This window comes from Pinus tabuliformis, chromosome 1_1 (genome assembly GCF_031772625.1).
Source record: "Pinus tabuliformis cultivar Carrire ecotype Pingquan chromosome 1_1, CPIR1, whole genome shotgun sequence".
NCBI classification, from domain to species: domain Eukaryota; kingdom Viridiplantae; phylum Streptophyta; class Pinopsida; order Pinales; family Pinaceae; genus Pinus; species Pinus tabuliformis.
In genome coordinates, this window is record NC_142297.1 from 149898526 (window position 1) to 149923220 (window position 24695).

Sequence of the window (24695 nt, forward strand, 5' to 3'; positions counted from 1 at the left end):
GCTAGTGCATGGAGAATTCGAGTTCCCCTGCTATGGTGGAGATTCCAAGGCAATGTAACACCAATTGTAGACTAGTCTTGAGTGTACACGTGTCACACACAATCAGATGATCAACCTTGGGAATTTCACAATCCATTTTGTAAAAAATCCTAAATAACAAGGGCATAATTTCTCAAGGAATTACGCAAGGAAATATGGGCTCAAGCAGAGGTAGAAATTTATTAATTCAGGGTTAGAGCTTCTAAGTGAGTAGATAGAAAGGTTATTCACTTCCAGGTTGTGCTCAGTTGAGCAAATAAATTACAATACATTTCTATTCATCATATTAATGCAAGTAGACATTGGGGTTTTTAGTATATTTCTTTCCCCACGAAAAATTGTGTGTGCATGTGTGTTATTTCTTATTGCATGTATGAAATTTTTGTTCTAAATTGTGAATTAACTTCCAGAGAGCAGTAGAGTAGGTTTGTGTCTTGTGATTTTTGTTGAAATTTCATGAGTAGTTGCAACTCCACACCATAATTTCTACAAGGATGGTGGAGGCAAATTACAGAATATTTGTTAGTAGACAATATGCCTACTTCAAAATATATATGAAAAATTTTGTGAGAATAAGACGTTGAGGATAAAATATTGGATTGTGGAAGAATTAGTCACAAAATTCACAAGGGCAGTAATTTTGGTTGCATGTGTGGATGTAGATGGATTAAATGTAATTTTGACTGTAGGTGTGTAGGTAGACAAGTCACAATTACTCCTTTGATTTGTGTCGATGATGTGTTACTATTTGGTAGATTAACCTCTTTTGATCGGTCTCTGGACTCCTTATGAATAATATTAAATATCATATGATTTCTTGTTACCCATATGATGCATTGGTACTGGAGATTTATCATATTTTTGGTGTTATCCCCATTGCATTGGATGTAGATTTTAAATATCTTAGATTTATTCTCCAACCTAATTGCTCTGGAATTAAGGATTGGAGGTGACTTTTAGAGAAAATCCACAGTAAAATTTTATCATGGGCACACAGGTGGCTCTCCCAAGGAGGCAAGTTGACTCTAGTTCGAGTAGTTCTTCAGAGCATCTCTATATATTGGCTTCATATTTTCACTCTGCCTAAGAATATTAGTAAATCTATCTTTCTGGCTTCATATTGGCATGGGACAATTTGTTTCATAAAGGACATAGTGGGCTTGGTTGTTGTTTACTCTATATGGAGGTGATGGATGACCAGACTCATCTATTTCTTTGATTCTCCTTAAGAAAATCAATTTGGAATGGTGCATTTAATATGTTGCATTTACAGGTAGATTAGAACTACTCTTTTGTGCTTGATTGTATTTGGGATTGGATTATTGAATAGAAAACATTTGGACCACTTCTAATATACATTGGGGTTTCATCCCAAAGAATGCATTACTGTCCCAAGCTCCTTTGTTGTGATACATCCACCTCCATCCTTGTCAAAAAAACTAAGAGCCTCTCTGAACTTAGTCATAACCTCCATCCCATATTTCTTTAGTAGATAAAACCCTTCTCTCATTTTTTGACCATGCCAATCTACCCAACTTGGATACATGTTGTCCCTGCATTATGCCTCTGATTGCCAAAATTGAAAAATTGGGATTTTCCATGTCAAAATTTTAATTCAAGGCTGAAAATGCATTGGAAGGCCATTAACACAATATTAAGACATAAAAAATGAATAATTGACACAACACGAAATACAATACATACATTGAGTTTTATCTCACAAGGTATCTAGATGCTAATTGAGCAAGTTCACATGAAGAGAGAAAGGCAATGTCATGATACATTGTTCAATTTGTAATCAAGAGCATTATCTTGGATAAGGGAGAAGTAACATTTAGTTTCTTTCTCATATACAAAGGAAAAATTACGAAGCAATTTCAAATGCCTTTCGTGAAGCAATGTTGTTGTAAAGGGTGTTAGAAATCTTGCATTGTAGGCAAGACCCTCACACCATACTAGATTGTGTTAACCAAAGCATGTTAACCATGTCCAGTGATCTCAAATTTCATGAGCATGTTCAATGAGTGACCATAAATGAGGGGTGTCAGAGTGGCTAATAATCATAGTTTATAGTGGATGATTGTCATCGTACATAACATCCATGGTCCAAGTCATTTGTTTGGTGCCCAATGTTGGTGAATCATTGTATTGCATCATGGTAGCATATCTTGCCTTTTTTAAAGAAAAAATATATTGAAAATAAATTAAGTTATGTCTCATTCAAATCTTCATTGTTGTGTTGTGAGTGGTTTGCATATTATATGTATCATATATCTATAATCACTTATTTCAAGCCTACTTTAAGAAATAAAGGAAGAGGTGCAGGGCCTTTCCATAATAAGGACTCCCACCAACTCCTCTCCTCATAGCAATCTTTCAAACATTAGCCCATAAATCAAACACATTCCCTTTTTTCTCTAGTTTGGAAACCCTTGGATGGATCTGGCAATGAGCTTTTCCCAACCACTACTTTAACCATCTATTGAATGCCTTTGACTGGTATGTGTAAATAATTTTGATTGATTCTTGGAGAGGTGTGAAATCTAATTTTTCATTGACATAATAAAAACTACAAATTTAAGACGTGGTAGCCGAAATTTCAGCCTTACGACTCTCTCATGCAATATTAAATACTTCACTAATTAGTCGAGGGGTAATATCCTTAACAATGTATTAAATATTAGAAGCATTCATATTAATAGGAAAAAAAAGAATATTATTTAATATTAAGTTATAATGTAGGTAGCTACCAAGTTGACATATGACACCCCCTTGTTTGTGAGAGAAGGGATGCCCTACATTCAATGCTTTAACTATTTAATCTATGGAGGTGTACAGACCTTAATTTCCTTCGGATCCAATCTTGCGACCTTTAAAGAGGAAACACTTTAACACAAATCAAACAAGTAAATACAAACTTAATTTGTATATGTATCAAATTTACTTTGAGAGTTGCATGGCATGCTTAATTTTGTATAGAAGCAAGGGAAAACTTGAAGGGTTGATCACAACAAACATGTATGGTCAATTATGATTATCATAGGTATATTAGTTTGGTTTGCCCAATCCAGAAATTGCACACTTTGTTACTATTGTTAAAGGCATGTCATGATGGTTTATTGGTTTAACATCATGTACATTTAGTTGTGTCTATTAAAGGCATGTCAGTTCAATGACAAAACCAATGGTTTGTCAACTTGGTCAGCTTTGTGAGTTATGTGTTAATCATCTCATTGAACAACATATCAGGTCAATTATCCTAGCCATTTACATGCACATTCGATTGTCACTATTAGTGACATGTTAGGTTGGATATTAACATGTATTTTTTATTAACATTATCTAGGATATTAACTGAATCAGCATGCATGTTTGACTACAATTGTGGGAGATATGTTAGATAGGTAAACCCCATCAACAAAATTTATGTTAAATTGCACATGTTAGAGGCATGACACAATGGTCACTTGATTAGTAACATGTACATTTTGGTTATCACTATTAAAGGTGTGTTAGGTTGGTTAACTTGATCAATGACTTGTATGTTTGGTTACAATTATTAAAGCCTCACTTGATTGTTTAATGCAGTAAATGGAGTGTAAGTCTAGTTACCATTGTCGAAGGCATGTTTTTTCTAATTTTTAATTAGTTAGCATCATATACTATGATTTTTAGAGCCATCCAAGGCTACTAAACCCATTTAAAGTAGTGCATAACATTGATGGGGGCTTTCTTATTGCATTGTGTGTGAGTATAGTGTGTTATTTTTTTTGTAAGTCGAAGATTTTTCATTAATCAAAAAGTATGTACAAGGGCATCAAAATGCATGTGGCCTCACCTCAACCAGGTTTGTTGACCAATGTTATTACCATGGTACAGAAAAAAAGAAAAATACCCAACTAGGAGACCCACAGCCTTATAGGCCTTACATGCCAAAAAACAAAAAGAACTAACAAGACACCAGTTACCATAATTAGTCATCAAAAGTGATAGAGGAAATATTATTTGGCCCCATCCCTGGAGGAGGAGGTGGGTGGTAGAGATAGTGGATGTGAGTATAGTGTGCTATTATTCCCCCACATGTGTTCAATTATGCCACGTGACATGTTCACCCTTCATGGACTGAATTGCCTTCTTAAGGGGGTTTCTTATTGAAGATGGGGCTATGTCTAAGTCTCAAGTGACTTTAATAGAATAAATTCCATTTAGTTGTGATTGTTGAGCCAAAGGGGTGCTTTCATAACTTTTGAGACACTTCTACCACATTGCAATGTCTCAAATCAAATAATCGCCACTTGCTTGTGTTCATTGAAAACATTTCAATCCAAAAGAAAAATGTATGTCAAAGCAAGTTAAATAGCCCAATGCTCATTGACCCACACCACCAACCTTCCTAAATTTATCTCCTTTCTTGTGTTTTTTGGGGTTCAACCTCATCCCCCCACCATAAGTCATTTACTCCACCATTACGTACACATGCATATCTCTAAAAAGCATGCCAAACTTAACCATTTTCATGCCTTACAAAAGAATTTCAAAACATTGTTACATTTTCACCATAAAATATACATATTTGTAATCAAGATTTTCTAAAGTAATATGCGGTACTCTTAATTACAATCTACTACTACTTTGACTACCCATACCCTACCCCTCAACCCCATGGAGATCCTTGTATTGATGTCATGACCCTCTCCATTTTGTAGATATTCTCTTAAATTGATCTTATAACACCCTCCATTAAAATCATTACATGCACGTACATAAGAACCATTTCCCTACCAAAGTAGACCAACAAGGACTCAGGCTCTACTCACCCCAACCCAAGTGCGAGGAAGTCCTACCAACAAAAGGTGGGAACTTGCAAACCTTGGCGAGAACCATTCCCAATCTCTAAAATTCCACGAGAAAGTGAAAAAAAAATTGCAATAGGAACTAAAAATTGCCAATCCACAGTGAGAAGGCTAGAAAAATTAAAAGAAATCAATAAAAAGGGTCACGACAACATTTCACCCTTTTACTCAAATCTACTCCTCCACGCCTCACTCGAACGACAACAAAAGCTACCAAAGCATAGTTTTATTTGTTCGTTGAATTTTAAAACCCTTGTTGGTTCAAGGGTTTCCAATTTGAGCTCTGGATTTCCATACAGATCCTAGAATCTATCATTCACAACTGAGCTGAGAAAAGCAATGGGCTAAGATGACATGGCTTCCTCTGAGGAAGAATGGCCACAGAATGAAGAATCGAGCGCATATGAATATCAAGATGCTTCTGCCAGTGACGATCTCGATGCTTCTACCGAAACTGACGACGAGGTAATTTTTTCAAACTCTTTTTCTTTTTGCACTCCCTTTATTTGTCTTTGGCACTTTTCAAAGCCCTTTTTCTTAAATTTTTATCATTTTGTCCCATCCCCCCTGCTTGTCTTTGGCGCACTGTGCAAGTTTGAGTTTTCCATTCTGTGTGGTCTAGGGTCGTAAGAAGTGTCGGGTTCCTATTCTCTATCTCGCATTAGAAAATGCTCCACATTGAGCTACCCTGATCACTCTGATGCAACAACCAAGAGGTATCGTGGCAAGAGGAAGCTATGTATTATATACCCTCTAAACCAATCTGCTATGTATTACCCGCGTATGACCACCTCTGCTCATGACTATATATCAACCCATTCCGTGACTTCAATGTTCAAAGATTCAAACCATAAATTACAACATTCCAGCAAATAGAGGTTAGAATAGTTCTTTCCTGAAATACAAATTCAACTTACATGTGACATTAGCACAGGTATCCTTCCTGTGTTCTGGCAGTTAGAGCTCATATGTGTGATATGTGTTATGTCTGAGTATGTGAGCCCTGAGTGAGGGGAAAAAACCCTAGTAGCAAAGCGTGGCCATCAGAGATATGTGAATGCCTATATTCATGGGCAAGCATGGAGTGACCTTTCATATAACTGGGTATAACCTTCTCTGTCACTTCTAACTACACTGGATTTATCATCCAACCGATGGTGGTGGGATGGTTATGGATCACAACAGAATGTTCAGTCAAAATAAACTTGAAATTATAGACTGGCTCACCACTAATTTCCTCTTCTTCTCAACACTGTCCAACCAGTTATACAATCTTGAACACATCACAACCTCGTACAGTTCAGTTACGACATTTACAATCGAAACTTGCAATCTTCTATCCCAAACATTTATAAATATTTTACATATACCCAATTTACCCCAACATTTTTTAAAGTCCTCTCCAACCCTTCTCCAAGCCCTTGAGTTTGACCGGTTTGAAAGGAGAAGAACCACTTATTATCTCTGATTAACTCTATAATAATAGGAATATCAGTAGAATAATGACTCTTCCTATTAGATCATTCTCAGGGCCTATTCATTCTCTGAAACTGTATCTTTCTGCTTTTCTAGACATGCTCTGGTTCAACCAGTGGAGAATTCAAAGCATTTGCAGTAATAATCTAGCTGTTAGGTATACAACACTAATCGATTTCTCTCTAGATTCAATGAGAAGACCTCTTTGTAATGTCGCACCCTTCACTTTCATAATTACATTGAGGAATCAAATTAACTCTCACAGTTTGCAAATTGAAAATGATTTATGAATGGAAGCTTTTAGTCTTCATCTCCACGATCCTCACTTCTCTTAGAAATAAAGTTCTTCTACTTTAATTTGCATATACTATAGATTTATGAATGGAAGCTTTTAATAAGCTCTGTTACCATTAACATTGAAATTCAATTTCTATGAATACGATGAAGGTTGATTTTTGAGTGTTGCATGTGAATATATTGCGAGTCTCATGATTTTATGATGTCATTCATCAATTCATTGATGAGTTTATTTGTTATGGGCGAATATTTGTGTTTTTCAATTGTGTCATTGATATATGTTTCCCAAAATTGATTGTTTTCAAGCTATCCCTTTGTAGTTTGGTTGCGTAATTGGATTATGCTCTTTCGAGATTTTGAGTACACTCTTTTGAAGTTTTGGTAGTTATGTGTGTGACTGAAATACATTTAAATAAGTGATCTAGAATCAACTAATTAATTAATCAATTAAATAGTGGTTGATCAATGCTTTTATCTATAAATCGTTAACCATAAAACCAATATGTAAATCGAGAAATGTCGACACTAGAGAAAATATTGTTGACAGATCTTTCAAAAAAAGTGCTCCAAGTTCATTGATGTGCATAACAAGGAAAGTATCTTCCTAGACACGTGAGTTTACAATGTACAAGGCGAAAACAACTAAAGGTGTCTATCCGAAATAGGTAGTTTCTGAAAAGTCAATAAAATTTATGGATGTTGAGCTATTTAAGTTTTGGAAACAAGACCAACGCTGCATGTATGACCAAATATTCTTATGATGACTAACATAATCAGAGTAGTATTTCCTTTCAATTGACCCAACTCCATAAATAGGGTTATGGTCCCGACGACCCATCTTTCATTTGTGGCATGCATTGTATGAAACACACTGGATGTAAAGGTATCTCGTAAAGCAGGACAAACTGAAAATCCATTCGCAGGTGGCTGTGGTGTATTTTCCATATCGGTGTGTATCAAACTGTAATAAAGCAGGCTCAGGATGGCTTGTCTATTGGATGGTAGGGGAGGTGTTAAGTCCATTCTTTCAACTTGGAAAACTTATTAATGTGATATGTTATTAGTGCACTATGTGGGCTGTGTTGTGGAAATTGATTACCACATGCAAGTGTTAATATGTTATTAACTTTTTATATCAAGGTATTAGGATTATCTGCACCTAAATAGCGTGTCTAAACTTATGCTTTAGATAACACATTTTAGTTGTATTAGGGATTAATTTGTTTCTATGAAACATTTATTCCTTTAACAAGTAAAATTCCCAATCATGAGCTTAATTGTTGTTAGATCTCCTACATAGCTATGGTTTTTGGAGGGCAGGGATAAGCTCAGTTAGATGGATCATACTCAAAGGAGGCTCACAGTGGTCATTCTCCCCTCCCTCTCTCACTCCACTTATTCCCCATTACCTCCATTTCCTTTGTTTTTATCTAAACCTGTTATAGGCCCCTTCCCACTTTAAGCCCCGAGTGCAAAGGCCTAAAAACCACCATGAAACCTTATCCATATGAACCCGTGCGCTCATAAACCCCTCTTTCAATTACGGCCAAACCCCTCTTTTAATTACGACCGTCAATTGCTACACGCCGATCCAATGGCTCTCGTCGCGCCCGACCAAAATACCCACGCGATTAAATCCCCACCATCCGATCATCTCCACCAAGATCGGATGGCCCTCGCACATCTCGCGCCCACAACATGATGGAACGTTAACGTGCGATGGAGAGTGGTTTTCTCTCTCCTCCGCCACTACGTGTCACGCGCTGAATGGGACCATGCACCCTCACATTTTACCGCTCGATGACCAAAGGTGGTGCGATAGAAACCACTTACCACTTAGCCGCCCAACCCCACCCGATAATTGTCGCACACCTTCTCTGCCCGATCACCGTTGGATCTATCCGCTTGAGATCCAATGGCCCATGCTCGCTCTGCTCCCACCTCTCCCGATACCCTCCGCCAAGCCATCCCTGCCATCTATCCTCTCGATCTGATGACTGATCTTCCTCCTTCATCCAACCTGTCCATTCGCCAGACAGTCCATGTCCCTTGACCATTCAGTATACCCGAAGGACAAAGGCGACCGACTCACCAGTACCAGTTGCAGTTGCTCCTCAACAACCATATTTAACAAACAGTATGGCCAAGGAGGAAAAGGATAGAGCATGAGTGAGTAAATCAATTTAGCAGTTATGGAACTTCATTGATACGAGCACTCCAGCTGCCCGAGAGGACAACAGAGCACCTGAAAAGATCAGATTCATCCACTGAAACAAGAAAACACACTCAGAGACTCCATCAGGTAGTTAAATGTAGTTGGTGGTCAATTATGACCCCTCCATACCTAAAATGGCCAAGTGCCTTTGTAATGAAACTCTATATATACCCAGAAACAAGATGCAATTTAGGTTGATGGTTGATGTTTTGATGTAAGGTTCAACCTCTAGAGACTGTAACTATTTTGACGCTTGCAACGTCTCGTCTTCATTTTTAGTTAATACAAGCTTCTTTTGTTGTCAATTGATCACTTTCCATTTATCTTCTCTTCCAAGCTACGCCTGATATGCTGTATGCTTGAACTCTCGGTGTTTAGCATTAGATTTGTAGACTTCTTTACTGGTTGCAGCCGACTATCACATGGTCTTGTGCATCTGCTGGTGTAGTCAATATTCTTCATATTCACCCAATCTTAAACTGTGAGTAGTTGATGGTCTAAAGCCTTGTAGTCTGAGGGTGTTCATGCATGTCTAGAGTGAAACAAAGTAGAAGTGGTTATCTGGCCTGGAAAAGCATCATTCCTTCCATTCATCCATTTTCAACAACAAGTTGAATTTATATGTTACCAGGCATCTTCGAGCTACAACCTAGGAGAGTTTCTTGGAATCCTAACATAATTGGCGTCGTTGCCGAGGAGAGGAGATTGAAGCTCAAGTTCTCTAGGAAAATGACACAGTTCCAGCTTTGATGATAAACAAAGTCTAGACACATTTCTGGTTGTAATCATCTATCTGGTAACTCTACTGGAGGACCAACCTAGTGGCGACTCCACATTACAGTTCTGGCTCAGTTTGTGAGGCATACTCGGAGAAATTCTCAGAAATCACCAGCTGACCGAGTGCCTGACCCTCAGAGGATTGTCAAGTAGAGGAAAAAATCACAGAAAGGAGCATCAGGATCAGGTAAGCATAAACGATCTTATGTATCTCTGCAAGAGAAGATTATAGCTTAGAATGTACAGTTTGGAGATATAGAGCCTAGCATTGTTAGTGAAGAAATACCCTCAGAGATTCATAAAGCTCCTTGTTCATTCAGTTCCCCTCTAGATCTCAGTCCAAAGAAAGTCTCCCATACAGTCCATCATATTCCTTTGTCTCTATCATCTATCTCACTCCTCCCTACCACTCAAACTACCAATGTACTTCCACCTACCCCAGTCATGGCAGGCCAACCAGCACCCACGAAAATGAAAATAATCATTGCTGCTAGGTATGGACCCCTGGTCCTACCTGTTCCTTTGAATGCCATGCTTGCAGGAGAATATTAGAAATACATGCCTATGTTCACCAGTACAGAGGGAGTAACTGCTGAAGAACACCTTGAGTCTTTTTATAGTTATGCTGATAACCTAGATATCAATGAGGATGATGTGTGGATGAGAGTATTTGTCCAAAGCCTTGATGGAGAGGCTATAAAATGGTTCAGAGAACTTGCCCCTAGGTCTATAGTAGACATTGAAGCAATGGAGAGATAAGAAAGACTTGCTCTATTATCATACTGAGTTTGGTAACCTCAAGAGGGAAAATGGGGAATCATTGTCTGATTTCAATAAAAGATTCAATCATATGTATAGTAAGATACTAGCTGAAGTAAAGCCTACTCCCACCTCTACCAAACTCACCTATGCCAATGCTTTTGACTCTGATTTCTGCCTGCTTTTGAGAGAAAGAAGATGTGCCACCCTAGCTGAAATGTAGGATGCAGCCCTAGAGGTAGAATCTAATACCATGGCTGCAGAAAAATGCAAGGGTCACGCTGACAGGAGAAGGAAGAGAGGTGAGGCTTCTTCTTCCTCTAATTCATCTTCAGAGCCCAAAATATACAGAATGACTAAAATGATAGAGTCATTGGCTGCTGAAATAGCTAAGTTTAAGGCTGAGCAGAGCTCTGGAAAAGCAAGGATGCCCAATTCATTTGCTCCCAGAAATCCAAATCCATTCAAAAGAGCAAATGAACAATTGCAGATCATTTAGAGGGGTAAAGAACCTGGTGAAGAACAAAGGGTTAAAGCTCCTTTTCAAAATGTAGTCATGGAGGAAGAACAACTGGACAAAGAGGATGACATCCATTGCATGGAAGATAAGGGAAGTGCTGCCTTTTTGACATTGGTTGCCTACGAAGAATCATTACTCTAGGACCAGACCAGTCAAGAGTGGGACAGAGAAGTTGTTCTGCAGACTGATGAACAACAAAGATATAATATGAGGTCAAGAATAAGCAATGTCAAGGAGAATCCTGCACAAAGAGCTGTTGTCCCAACAGAGCAGCAAATTAACAAACAGAAAAGACCAGCAATTGATTCAGTCATCCTCAAAGCACCAGCTCAAGAGGTAAGAGGTCCTGAAAAGTTCCCTTCTCCTTTCAATTTTGAATCAGAAGTCCAAAAGTTAAAAATATCTGTGCCCCTGATAGAACTTGCAAAGAGTGAAGTTTTTAGAAAGCCTATCCTTAATGCTCTTGAGCAGAACGCCACACAAGCCTCCACTGACTATGTCAATTTGCAAGATGAAAAACCCGCAGTTGTGCTTAGCCCAATGACTGAACCTGCTGATAATAATTCCCCATCATTTTATGTCTCCTTGACCATTCATGAAAAAATCCTCCACAATTGCCTGTTGGACATAGGGGCCAGCCACAATCTGATGCCCAAAGCTGTCATGGAAGAGTTAGGCCTTGATATCACCAGACCATATCATGATTTATTCTCATTCGATTCAAGAAAGGTAAAATTCCTAGGATTAATCAAAGACCTGGCCATTACCCTAACTCAGTTGCCCATGAAGAGCATGATGATGGACATTGTGGTAGCAGATATCCCTCCTACGTTTAGCATGCTACTGTCCAGAGGATGGACTAAGAGGCTGGGTGGGACGTTACAGAATGATCTATCTTATGCCATTGTCCCATTATTTGGAGGGGAGAGCAGGAGATTGTATAGAGAAGCACAGCTGGCATACATCATCAGTGATGAGAAGAATCCTTCTAATCATCCCATCTACGTTGTGGATACTGATTTTGGAGCATGTATTCTCCAAATTGAAGAATCCCAAAAGGCCTCATTGCAACACAAGAAACCAATAGTCCAGGCCGGGGGAAAGCAAGGAAGTCAGGTTTGGGAGATGTTCTTCGATGGAGCATGTTCAAGGGAAATTGCAGGAGCAGGGGTGGTGCTGATATCTCTAAAACAAGAAAGCACACATCTGTCTTTTAAGCTACTTTTCCAAGTTACCAACAATATAGCAGAGTATGAGGCTCTGATATTTGGCCTTCATGCGGCTAAAGAAAGAGGAATCAGAAACATAAAGGTGTTTGGAGATGCAGATCTCATCATTCAGCAAGTGAACAAAATGTTTCAAGCAAAGCACCCTAGGCTGAAAGCATATAGAGATGAGGTATGGAGACTCAAAGACTCTTTTGATAAGTTTTGTATCTCATATATCCCTAGAGTGAAAAATCAGCTCGTTGATTCCCTTACTGTGTCTGCTAGCATATTTATCCCTCCCATGCCTCCCAGACCATCCTTGCCTGATAATGTCCAGCATTGGAAAGTTTTTGAAAATGATGATGAAGTGAATAGGTTTTTGCAAGTCACTGACGAATTCCCTGAAATGAAAATTGATCAAGAGAATGAAGCCTTGGAAGAAAGCCCCCAATCCCAGCTAAAGAACAAAATTGGCAAAGATAGCATTGTCCAACTGCCCAGCAATCATATACCTAAAGGCCTTTTCCCCCTTAGAAAAGTTGTTTGACCAAAATGATGTGCTTTATAAGGCTGCCCAGAAAGAAGATTAATCTGTAGTCCATAAGCATAACATAGGGAGCCCAAAGCATCCAAAGTATGTAAATCTGTCCACCCATCTATCTGCTGCCCAAAGTTCTGAGTACTGCAATTTGCTGATGTTTTTTCCTGGGAATATAGTGGCCTAAAAACTTATGACCAAAAGATCATCCAACATAAAATCCCTTTAGAGAAAGACACCATCCCTTTTAAGCAGAAGCTGAGACACATAAATCCTTTACTCCTTCTTCTGATTGAAAAGGAGATCAAGAAGTTACTGGCTTCCTAAATCATAGTCCCCCTGAGATATTCAAAGTGGGTAGCCAATTTGGTTGTGGTGAGGAAGAAGAGTGGAGAAATCAAGCTCGGCGTTGATTTTAGAAACTTAAACAAATGCTCTAAGAAAGACAATTATTCTCTACCCAAGATGGAGCATTTGCTGCAGAGAGTCTCAGGAGCCAAAGTGATGTCTTTCCTGGATGGATTTTCAGGGTATAACTAGGTTGTTGTGCATCCAGATGATCAAAAGAAGACCGCATTCACCACTCCTTGGGGCACTTTTATGTATTCCAAGATGCCTTTTGGGCTGATGAATGTTGGAGCCACCTTTCAGAGAGCCATGGATATAGAATTTGTGGGAGAGAAGGATAAGTTTTACCTTGTCTACCTTGATGATATAATAATATACTCCAGCAGCCATCAAGACCATTTGCAACATTTGAAGAAAGTGTTTCTGAAGTGCAGAAGGTTTGGGATTTCAGTCAATCCTAAAAAGTCACAGTTTTGTTTAGAAGAAGGCAAGTTGTTAGGACAAATTATTTCTACTGTAGGTGTCAAAATTGACCGAGAAAGAGTAAGAGCAATACAGACCTTGTCTGTCCTGAGATCAAAGAAGGATATCCAGTCCTTTCTGGGCAAGATAAATTTTTTAAGGAGGTTTATCCCAAGTTTTGCAGAACTTGTAAAACATATCATCTCCATGTTGAAAAAGGGGTCAGATATCAAATGGACTGATGCAGCAAGAAGATATTTTGAATCCATCAAGAGAGCCATTATGGAAGCTCCTACTTTGATCAGACTAGATTACAGCAGGGAGTTTCATATATTTTCATTTGCCTCTGATGACACCCTTGCAGCAGTTTTAATGCAAGCAGATGAGGAAGGTTTAGAGCATTCAGTGGCCTTTTTCAGTAAAATATTAAGGGATGCTGAGCTGAGGTATGATATCATTGAAAAACAGGAATATGCTCTTGTCAAGTATCTGAAAGCTTTCAGAATTTACATTCTGCATTCCAAGGTAATTGCATATGTACCCTTTACTCCAGTAAAATATGTCTTAACGCAGCCAGATGCTGATGGAAGAAGGGCTAAATGGATTGCAAAGCTTATTGAATTCAACATAGAAGTGAAGCCCACCAAGCTTGTGAGAGGCCAAGGCCTTACTAGATTAATGGATGAAGAAAATTGCAGAACGCTGGACATGAATTTGATAAGCACGAATCCAGAGGATGGTCAGACAGAAGAGGAAACAATCGAACCAGGGCAAAACTAGTCATTGGAAAAAATTTAGCTTCTTGTGAATGGTATTTTGAAATAGCTCAATTCTTGTTGAAGCTAGAAGTGCCTCCAGGCCTAAGTTCAAGCCAAGCTAGGACCCTTAAGCCTAGGGCAGCCAAATACTGCATTCATGAAAATCTACTCTACTAGAGGGAACCCTCTGGGATTCTTCTGAGGTGTCTGGACAAAGAACAATCCATTGAAGTTATGCATCAATGTCATTCCAACATATGTGGAGGACATCACTATTGGAAAACTATATCCCACAAGATCCTCAGAGCTAGGTACTATTGGCCCACCTTATTTTCTAATGTCTTTTCATTTGTTAAATCTTGCGACAGGTGCCAAAGATTTGAAGGCAAACAACAATTGAAGTCCTTGCCTTTGAAGCCAATACATGCCAGCGCCCCTTTTCAGCAGTGGGGTTTGGATTTCATAGGAGAAATCAATCCACATTCCAGTGGCCAGCACATATGGATCTTAGTAGCCACTGATTACTTCACTAAATGGATTGAGGCCATTCCTACCAGGAAAACTGATAATCATGTGGTCATAAAATTCTTAACTGAAAATATTTTAACTAGGTTTAGCTGCCCACATAAATTAGTTACAGAAAATGCAGCAGCCTTCAGAGCAAAAGAGTTGGTGGACATGTGTGACTCAATGGGCATTAAGCTAGTTCATTCCACCTCATACTACCCTCAAGGCAATGGTCTAGCAGAGTCTTCGAACAAGAGCCTGATAAGGATAATTAAAAAGCTGTTGGAAGACAACAAAAAGAATTGGGATTCTAAGCTCAAGTATGCACTGTGCGTTGACAGAGTGACCACCAAGAAATCCACAGGGAATTCTCCATTCAAGCTAGTATATGGAACTGAGGTTGTATTCCTAATTCAGTTAACCCTCCCCATGGCAAAGTTCTTGCAAGAAGAGCAAGATGAGGAAGAGGACATGGAAAAAAGGATTTGTGATTTGGCAGAAGTGCATCAAATCCGAGATCAGCTGGTTGAGAAGTCTGCAGCAAATCAAAAGAGAATCAAGGAAGCCTTTAACACGAAGGCAAAAGCAGATAATTTTCAGGCTGGAGACTTGGTTCTTAAGTGGGATGCACTGAAAGAGAAGAAAGACAACCATGGGAAGTTTGATGCTCTATGGACGAGACCTTTTGCCATCACTCGGATCCAAGGGTACAATAATTTCATACTGCAAAGTATGGAAAGAGAGATAGTTTTTGATGGCCCAGTTAATGGGCGGTTTTTGAAAATTTATGTTGTTTAAGGTCTTCGGGCCTTAAAGTTGTAAATATGTTGTTTTAGTAGTTTTAGTGTAGGCTCAATTAGACTCCATGTCCAATGTAATACTAAGAAATTTTGCTGATATGTTTTTTGTAAGAAAGGTAATGATTTGCAGTTCTTGACACCTCACAGGGAGGATCTCATCCCTAGAAGGAGCTAGTGTTAGCTCTGCTACATAACTATGGTTTTTGAAGGGCAAGGATAAGCTTGGTTAGATGGATCATGCTCAAAGGAGGCTCACAGTGGTCATTCTCCCCTCTCTCTCTCACTCCGCTTACTCCTCGTTACCTCCATTTCCTTTGTTTTTCTCTAAACCTATTACAGGCCCCTTCCCACTTTAAGCCCCGAGCTCAAAGGCTTAAAAACCACCATGAAACCTTATCCATATGACCCCGCGTGTTCATAAACCCCTCTTTCAATTACGGCCAAACCCCTCTTTCAATTATGGCTATTGATTGCCGCATGTCGATCCAATGGCTCTCGTCATGTCCAACCAAAAGACCCACGCGATTAAATCCTCGCCATCTGATCATCTCCACCAAGATCGGATGGCCCTCACGCATCTCGCGCCCACAACATGATGGAACGTTAATGCGCGATGGAGAGTGGTTTTCTCTCTCCTTCATCGCTACATGTCATGCGCTGAATGGGATTGCGCGCCCTCACCTTTTACCGCCCAACGACCAAAGGCGGTGCGATCGAAACCACTTACCGCTTAGTCGCCTCACCCTGCCCGATAACCACTACGCACCTTCTCTACCCGATCACCGTTGGATCTATCTGCTTGAGATCCAATGGCCCACGCTCGCTTTGCTCCCACCTCTCCCGATACCCTCCGCCAAGACATCCCCGTCGTCTAGCCTCTCGATCTGACGAGTGATCTTCCTCCTTCATCCAACTCGTCCATTCACCACACAGTCCACGTCCCTTGACCATTCTGTATGCCTGAAGGATGAAGGCGGCCAGCTCACCAGTACCAGTTGTATTTGCTCCTCAACAACCATATTTAACAGATAGTATGGTCGAGGAGGAAAAGGACAGAGCGTGAGCGAGTAAATGCGTTTAACAGTTATGGAACTTCATTGATACGAGCACTCTAGCTGCTCAAGAGGAAAACAGAGCACCTGAAAAGATCAGATTCATCCGCTGAAACAAGAAAACACACTCAGAGACTCCATCAGGTAGTTAAATGCAGTTGGTGGTCAATTATGACCCCTCCATACCTAAAATGGCCAAGTGCCTTTGTAATGAAACTCTATATATACCCAGAAACAAGATGTAATCTAGGTTGATGGTTGATGTTTTGATGTAAGGGTAAACTTCTGGAGACTGTAAATATTTTGACACTTTCAGTGTCTCGTCTTCATTTTCAGCTAATGCAAGCTTCTTTTGCCGTTAATTTCTCACTTTCCATTTATCTTCTCTTCCAAGTTGCGCCTGATATGCTATATGCTTGAACTCTCGATGTTTAGCATTAGAGTGGCTATCATCCTATCTCTGTGTTAAAATCTTGCATGTATCATTGTATGAGTTATTCAGGTTTCTAGTCATCTGGTGCTAGAGAGCTGTCATCCTGTCTGTGCATTAGTAGATTAGATTTGCAGACTTCTTTACTGGTTGCAGCCGGCCATCACATGGTCTTGTGCATCTGCTGGTGTGGTCAGTATTCTTCATATTCACCCAATCTTAAACTGTGAGTAGTTGGTGGTATAAAGCCTTGTAGTTTGAGGGTGTTCACGCATGTCTGGAGTGAAACAAAGTAGAAGTGGTTATCTGGCTTGGACAAGCATCATTCCTTCCATTCATCCATTTGCAACAATAAGTTGAATTTATATGTTACCAGGCATCTCCGAGCTACAACCTAGGAGAGTTTCTTGGAATCCTAACATTTGTAATTATCTCATATGGTATGGCTCTTACCATCCTTATGCAATTGGTTTTTCACCCTTGACATTCAGATTGTAGCAAGAATAATAGCCTTACCGTTATTGTTGTTTTACTGTCTCTATTATTTATGACCTACAAATTTGTAGCTCTCATTATTTTTTCTAGCCCCATATTGAACTACTGCTTGCAGTTTTATTAAATGAACTTGTTGTTGGGTATATACATGTTTATTGTAAATTGCAATCTAAATAATGCTTGGGTAAATTGTCAGGTTGTTGTAACTTTTGATTTAGTAAACCAATCTTGTAAGGTTGACAACAAGGCTGATCCATTTTATAATACATGATTAATTTTGATGGGAACAATAATTTTACATATTTTTTGTGGCTCTAGGTGCCATATGTTGCCACAAGAAGTGAGTCCCCACTGGAGAGGCCAAGCGAGCCTGAGTGTCCTGTAAGTTAATCAGAGAAAATTTTATTATTTTGTCATAGCACACATCCTTATGATATTGTTATAATTTAGCTTTTGTTTATAATGCTTGATTTCTTTTGATGTTGCTTAATTTAGATTTTCATTGTGTTGTTGATTTTCATATTATTGAATTCGGTACTATATGAAAACTAGCATCTACAAATTTGGCTCAAAATCCAAGTTCCACCATCCAAAAGATAGGTTGGCAGCCTTAAAATCAGAGGAGAATGTTGATGGAAGTGAGGCACTCAAGTCAGTCTGTGTTTTCATCCATTATTTTTTGTCTTTTATTTAATATGATATGTAATCAATCCTTGAATTTTTAAACCTCATGGGAAAATCCAAAAAAAAATACTTCTTCACATTCATGGATGGCATCCCTAGTAAACTCATCAGTGTAGACCAATGAACTTACCCAGGAGTATTTGAACCAGTCAACTGTTGGCATAAAACTAGCCAAATGCCCAGCAACATTGGAGATATTTGGTTGAACTAATTTGTTGGGTTTTTCAATAAATATACATTTATATTGAACCTATAGATTACAATGATAAAATACTTATGCTTTAAGAACTCAATTATTTTGTATCTTAAGCTTTTATTTGGAATTGCAGGGACAGACTATGTAGATGACGTATCACACTATTTTCAAGGCATTGGAAGAAGCGGGTCTGGAAAAGACATATCATCCTCAGGATTATTTGAACTTATTTTTTCTTGGGAATTATGAAGTAAGGGATGATAATGAAGCACCTTCTGCAAGTGTAGTTCTAGAAAATAAACCTCATGTAGTTTATCCACACTTTTTTTTTTCTCAACGCTCTACATAAAATGATCTATGTTGTCCTCAATTACTAATTTGCCTTATAGCATATTTTGTGTTAGATACCTTTAGTAGAAAATGGCTTTCTCCTGTAATTTAAAGAATAGCATTTAGTTTAGTCACTTTCAAGTGTCAGACTGACTTCAAAAATTTTCAGTTCAAAATTGATGAATCTTTGCTATTACTAAAACTGATATCATATTGTCCTTTTGGATGTCAGGTCCTTCAAATTTTACTAACATTGTTTATGTGATAGGCTCGGGCTTTGAAAAATCGTCGTTTAATTATTTATGTCCATTCAAAGCGTATGCTTGTATATGATGAGTACATCATTCTAGGGTCATCAAATATTAACCAACGTTCAATGGATTGTTCAAGAGATACTGAGATTGCTATGGGTGCATATGAACCACAATATACATGGTCTAAAAAGAGAGACCATCCACATGGATAGGTGATTGGCTTAAGATTTTGTACCATGTTTATATCATGCTTTGGTATTGTTTATTTTTGTTTTCTCTGTAGCAACTGCTTTCCGAGGAACTCCCTCCCTCCCAACCTGAATACATACTAAAGCATCCCTCTTTTATTTTTTTGAAAGAACTATGCAAATTTTGGCCTGAGTGGGTGCAAAATTCTTGGCATGTGTCACTTTGGGGATGCCCAATCATGCATACACTAAGAATAAAACATGGGTTAGTTGGGGTAGATTCACACGAAGCTTCTGCTAGACCACTGATCCAGGTGGATATTGGTGGCCACCTGCCAAGTCCACCTGGACCCCCACCATTGTTTCTCTCAGCATTTTCAGTTTCCTTAATTGTAGCACAACTTACTATTTTTAGCAGTTTTTCGGGTCTTGAACTTCTGGAGCCGTTTTGAGGCCCTAAACGACATTTTTGGGAAATATGGGGGTAACATGGGTCCATGGACCAATGGTGCCCTTCCCAGAGTGGTAGTGCTCGGATAGATATTTCTAACGAGCTATTGTACGCGTCAAACGGAGATCGTATGCCAAAGTTACGACCCCGGGAAGTTGATGTACTAATTTACCCAAACGGGGCCCACAGTTTGGCGTTTCATCTCCTAGGGTTAGGTTTTGGAATGTTAAGGGTTTTCCATTGTTTCTCAACAATAAATAGGCCTTCGAGCCTCATTGTAACACAGTTCAGAGGCATGTAGCCATCACATCTCTTCTCAGAGATAAGCTACCATCGCCCTAGCTGGTTTATTTCCATTTCTGGTTGTAAGCATATTTCAGTATTTTCCATTAATGAAATGAAGTATTATTTCCGCTACATCTTTGTGTATATGGTTATCTCTGTAATTTGTTGCGTTCCTGCTTAAATCCGAATCAGTGGTATCAGAGCGGTCTGCTTTTTCTATGTTTTTCTTTGCATGTCCCCAACAAGGTCGTGATATAAGGAGTTAGGGCTTGAACTGGTTGAACCTTTGTAAGACCAGCCTCGAAATCCTGACGGCCTCCCATGGCGGATGAGAAGAAAGACGAGGGGGCAGGAGATCCCATCAAAATCTTACTTGAAGAGGCCCTCGAGTGACAAGGGAATGCGATGATGGACAACTTTGCCCAGATCCTTCAGCGGCTACCCAGAAGCGACGCATCGGCTTCCAGCAGCTACTCTGGAAACGCCTCACCCTTTAAGGTACAAGTTAATTTTGAAATCCCCATATTCGAGGGTTAGATAGATGCAGATGCCGTAGATAAATGGTTAAATCTGCTAGAGGGTTATTTTTCTGTTCATGAATTTTCGAGTCGGGAAAAGATTGTTTTCGCTCTTCTCAAAGCAACCCCCCACGTCAAGGACTGGTGGGAAACCTACTGCGAGCAGAAGGATGAAATTACTGGCTCACTATTTTCAGCCCCACCCACCTGGAATTCATTCTGAGATGTCGTCAAGGAGCAGTACTATCCTGTCGGAAGCTATGAGGATGAATACATAAAGTGGACCACGCTGCGGCAGGGAAGGGACCAAGACGTGCCGGAGTTCACCAATCTTTTCCATACTCTTCGCACAAATTTGGGTATCAAGGATTCGGAGCAACATTCGATACTCAAATACCGTGGCTGCCTGCATAAGTACATCCAGGAAGAAATACAATTCCTGAACATCTCCTTGCTCGGCGCTGCATACCGATATGCCGTCAAGGTCGAGCAGAAGTTTAAACAAAAGAAGCGAGACTTTGGATCTGCGAATCCAAAGCAGGGGAAAGGTGCCCCTAAACCACAGAACAAAGGACAAAGCCAAGGCGGGACAACCCAAGACAAATCGCCGAAGCTGCAAGCAAAGAACAGCGCCGCGAAGCTGAAAAAGGACACTGGAAAATGGTGTGAGTTCCATAAGAGCTCCACTCACAACACAAGTGAGTGTCGGGCCAAGCAGTCACTGGTGGCTGAGCTAGAGGTTTCAGAATCAGATGCATGTTCCGACTCTGAGTCAGAACCCGATAAGGGGAATGAAAAAGGGAAGCAGATCATTGATGCGGATCCCAACGCCACTGTTTCTACCGCCAAGATCTAGAAAAATGAACCCGAAGATCCAGAGGAGGAGGAGCATCTCTTCCACTCCCAAATGTGGGTAAAGGGCTCCCTGATACAGTTCATTGTTGATAGCGAGAGTCAAAAGAACCTCATTTCAGCAGAGGTCGTGAAGCGGTTGGGCTTACCGACCACAGCACATCCACAACCATACACCATTGGGTGGCTTCACCAAGGACGAGATCTTCGCGTGAGACAGCAGTGTCGCCTTCCATACAACATCAAGCCCTTCACGGATGAGGTATTGTGTGACATTGCTCCCCTTGAAGTTTGTGATGTATTATTAGGACAGCCATACTTGTGGAAGCGACATGCTGTGTATGAATCAAGGCCCCGTGCTGTTATTATTACATTGGAAAATAAGCTGTATAGGATACCAGAGGTAGCACCACCTACCGCCATCTCTTTGATTACTGCAAAACAATGCAGTAAGATCATTTCCAAAACCAGGAAATTTGTTTTCTTGATGATACACCCTCAAGGAAAGAAGAAGACGGTGGCCGCGGCCTCCAGATGGGGCCCCTCTGCACGACAACTACAGATGGACAAGGTTGTGGAGGAGTACGAGGACATCTTCACCTCCCCTACAGGGGTTCCTCTGCACTGTCAGGTCAAGCACTCCATCGATCTGACCCCAGGTGCGCCGCTACCCAATGGACCAATTTATCGGCGCTCCGTTATGGAGAACAATGAAATCAAGAGACAGATTCAGGAGCTCCTGCAGAAAGGTCACATCCGTCCGAGTTCATCGCCTTGTGGGAGCCCAATCGTGTTGGTGCAGAAGAAGGATGGGACATGGAGACTCTGTATTGACTATCGGGCGCTGAACAAGATCATTGTCCGTAATAGGTACCCGATACCATGGATTGATGACCTCCTGGACCAACTAAAGGGGGCGAAATTTTTCAGCAAGATCGATCTAAAGTCAGGATATCACCAGGTACCAATCGAACCCTCTGATGTGTGGAAGACTGCCTTCAAATCCAAGGAGGGCCTTTTCGAATGGTTCGTTATGCCTTTCGGATTGATGAATGCTCCTGCAACCTTCATGAGGCTAATGGATGACATCTTGCGGCCATTCACCAACTCCTTTGTAGTAGTATACTTGGATGACATTCTGATCTTCAGCCAGAGTTGGGAAGATCTCCTCCACTACATCCGATAGGTTCTCCAAACACTGTGGCAACACAAGCTATGTGCCAATTTGGAGAAATGCACTTTTGGCATGACCCAGGTTCAGTATCTGGGATACATCATTGATGAACAGGGGGTGCATGTCAATCCAGCCAAGATCCAAGTCATTCGGGATTGGCCATCTCCAACCACTCTAACAGAGCTCCGCAGCTTTCTAGGTCTTGCCAACTTCTACCGTAGGTTCGTGTTGGGGTTTTCTCATATTACTTGGCCCTTGAGTCAAGTCACCAAGGGAGGGGCGAAAGCAAAATTCTTTTGGTCTGAATCTCAACAGAAGGCATTCATGGAGTTGAAGGATCGCCTCTGCATGGCACCAGTGCTCACGTTACCAGATTTACAACAACCATTTTAGGTCAAGATAGATGCCTCTAACTATGCTATTGGGGCAGTCCTTACTCAACATGGACATCCAGTGGCATATCACAGTGAAACACTTTCAGACAAAGTCTGGAAGTACCCCACTTATGATAAAGAGATGTATTCCATTGTACAAGCCTGCTGATAATGGAAGCATTACATTTTGGGGAAGGAAACGGTCATCCACACAGACCACCGACCCCTGCAGTTCATACAGACCCAAGGGAAATTACAGAATGATCGCCATCAGAAGTGGTCTACATACCTGCAACAGTTCCACTTGAATATCAAGTATAAGAAGGGCAACACCAATAATGTTGCAGATTGCCTCAGTCGACCACTGATCATGGCGTTAACCACCGTGCTCAACTCTTGTGGGCACGAGACTTCTGATTGGCCACTTCTCTACAAAAGCGACCCAGAATTCGGCCATACATACTAGACACTCTTGGAGGGTCGGCATGTTCCAAATTTTCACCTCCAGGATGCCCTGTTATGCCACATGGGTCACCTTTGTGTTCCTTCAAGCGAGCGTGCCAAGATGATTTGGGAAGCACACTACAGTCGGGCTGCTAGGCATTTCGGGGTCGAGAAAATAGTGGCAGTACTACAAAATTATTTCTATTGGCCGAATCTTCGACAGGATGTTGGGAAGTACATCAGATCATGTACTGCCTGTGCCATTGCCAAACCGACCATTAAGAAGCATGGCCTCTATACCCCGTTGCCTACCCCTAGTCGACCTTGGGAATCCATCTCCATGGATTACATGTCAGGCCTTCCTTCCACTAAGCATGGAAATGACAGTGTTTTTGTGGTCGTCGACAGGTTCTCGAAGATGGCCATTATGGCGGCCTGCAAGAAGAATATCACAGCAGAAGCCACTGCTAAACTATTCCTTGAACGAGTGTGGGTGCACTTTGGGATCCCACAGTCTATCATCTCAGATCGGGACAGTCGATTTCTCAGCACATTTTGGTCCAGTCTCTGGTCAATGCTGGACACCAAACTCACGAAGTCCACAGCCTTCCATCCTCAAACTGATGGCCAGACAGAGGTTGTCAATAGGATGATTGTGCACATTCTGTGCATGTATAACTCAAAGCATCCACGCACATGGGACGAGAGCCTCCCCTATGTTCAGCACAGCTACAATTGAGCTCTTCACAGCTCCACTGGCCATAGCCCTTTTCAGGTGGGCTTGGGATTCCAGCCACTATGCCCCATTGATGTGGCCATGCCACTTGCAGCTACTCACATAAATTCAGCTCATGTCCAGTCCGAAATAGATAAGGCCACCAGCTTCATTGAGCGCATCCAAAATATTCGCCAACAGGTCCATGACATTCTTGAGAAATCAAATGCCAAATACAAGCAGCGACATGATCAACATCGGGTGCCACACAAGTTTCAGGTGGGCGACAAAGTCTGGCTGCATTTGCAAAAGGAACGCCTATCGGAAATTGAGACCACTCTGATATGGTCCTTGCACCATTACTAAGGCTATGGGAGACAATGCATTTGAGCTCAACATTCCCCCATTCCTTGGCCTGCACCCAGTGTTCAATGTGGACCGCCTTCGGCCATACTTTCCACCATTGCTAGACACATCCGACATTGCAGAACATCTCAAACCAACAGAATTAAATCTAGATTGCATGGAACAAGCTGCAACTAATCGGATCATGGACACACAGATCAAGAACAATCGCCAACAGAATATCCAACTGTATCGAGTTGTCAAAGCAGGCCAACTCCTTCAGCAGGGCAAGTGGCTCACCAGGGAACAAATTCAGCAAAAGTTTCCTCATCTCATGGAGGAACTCAATGC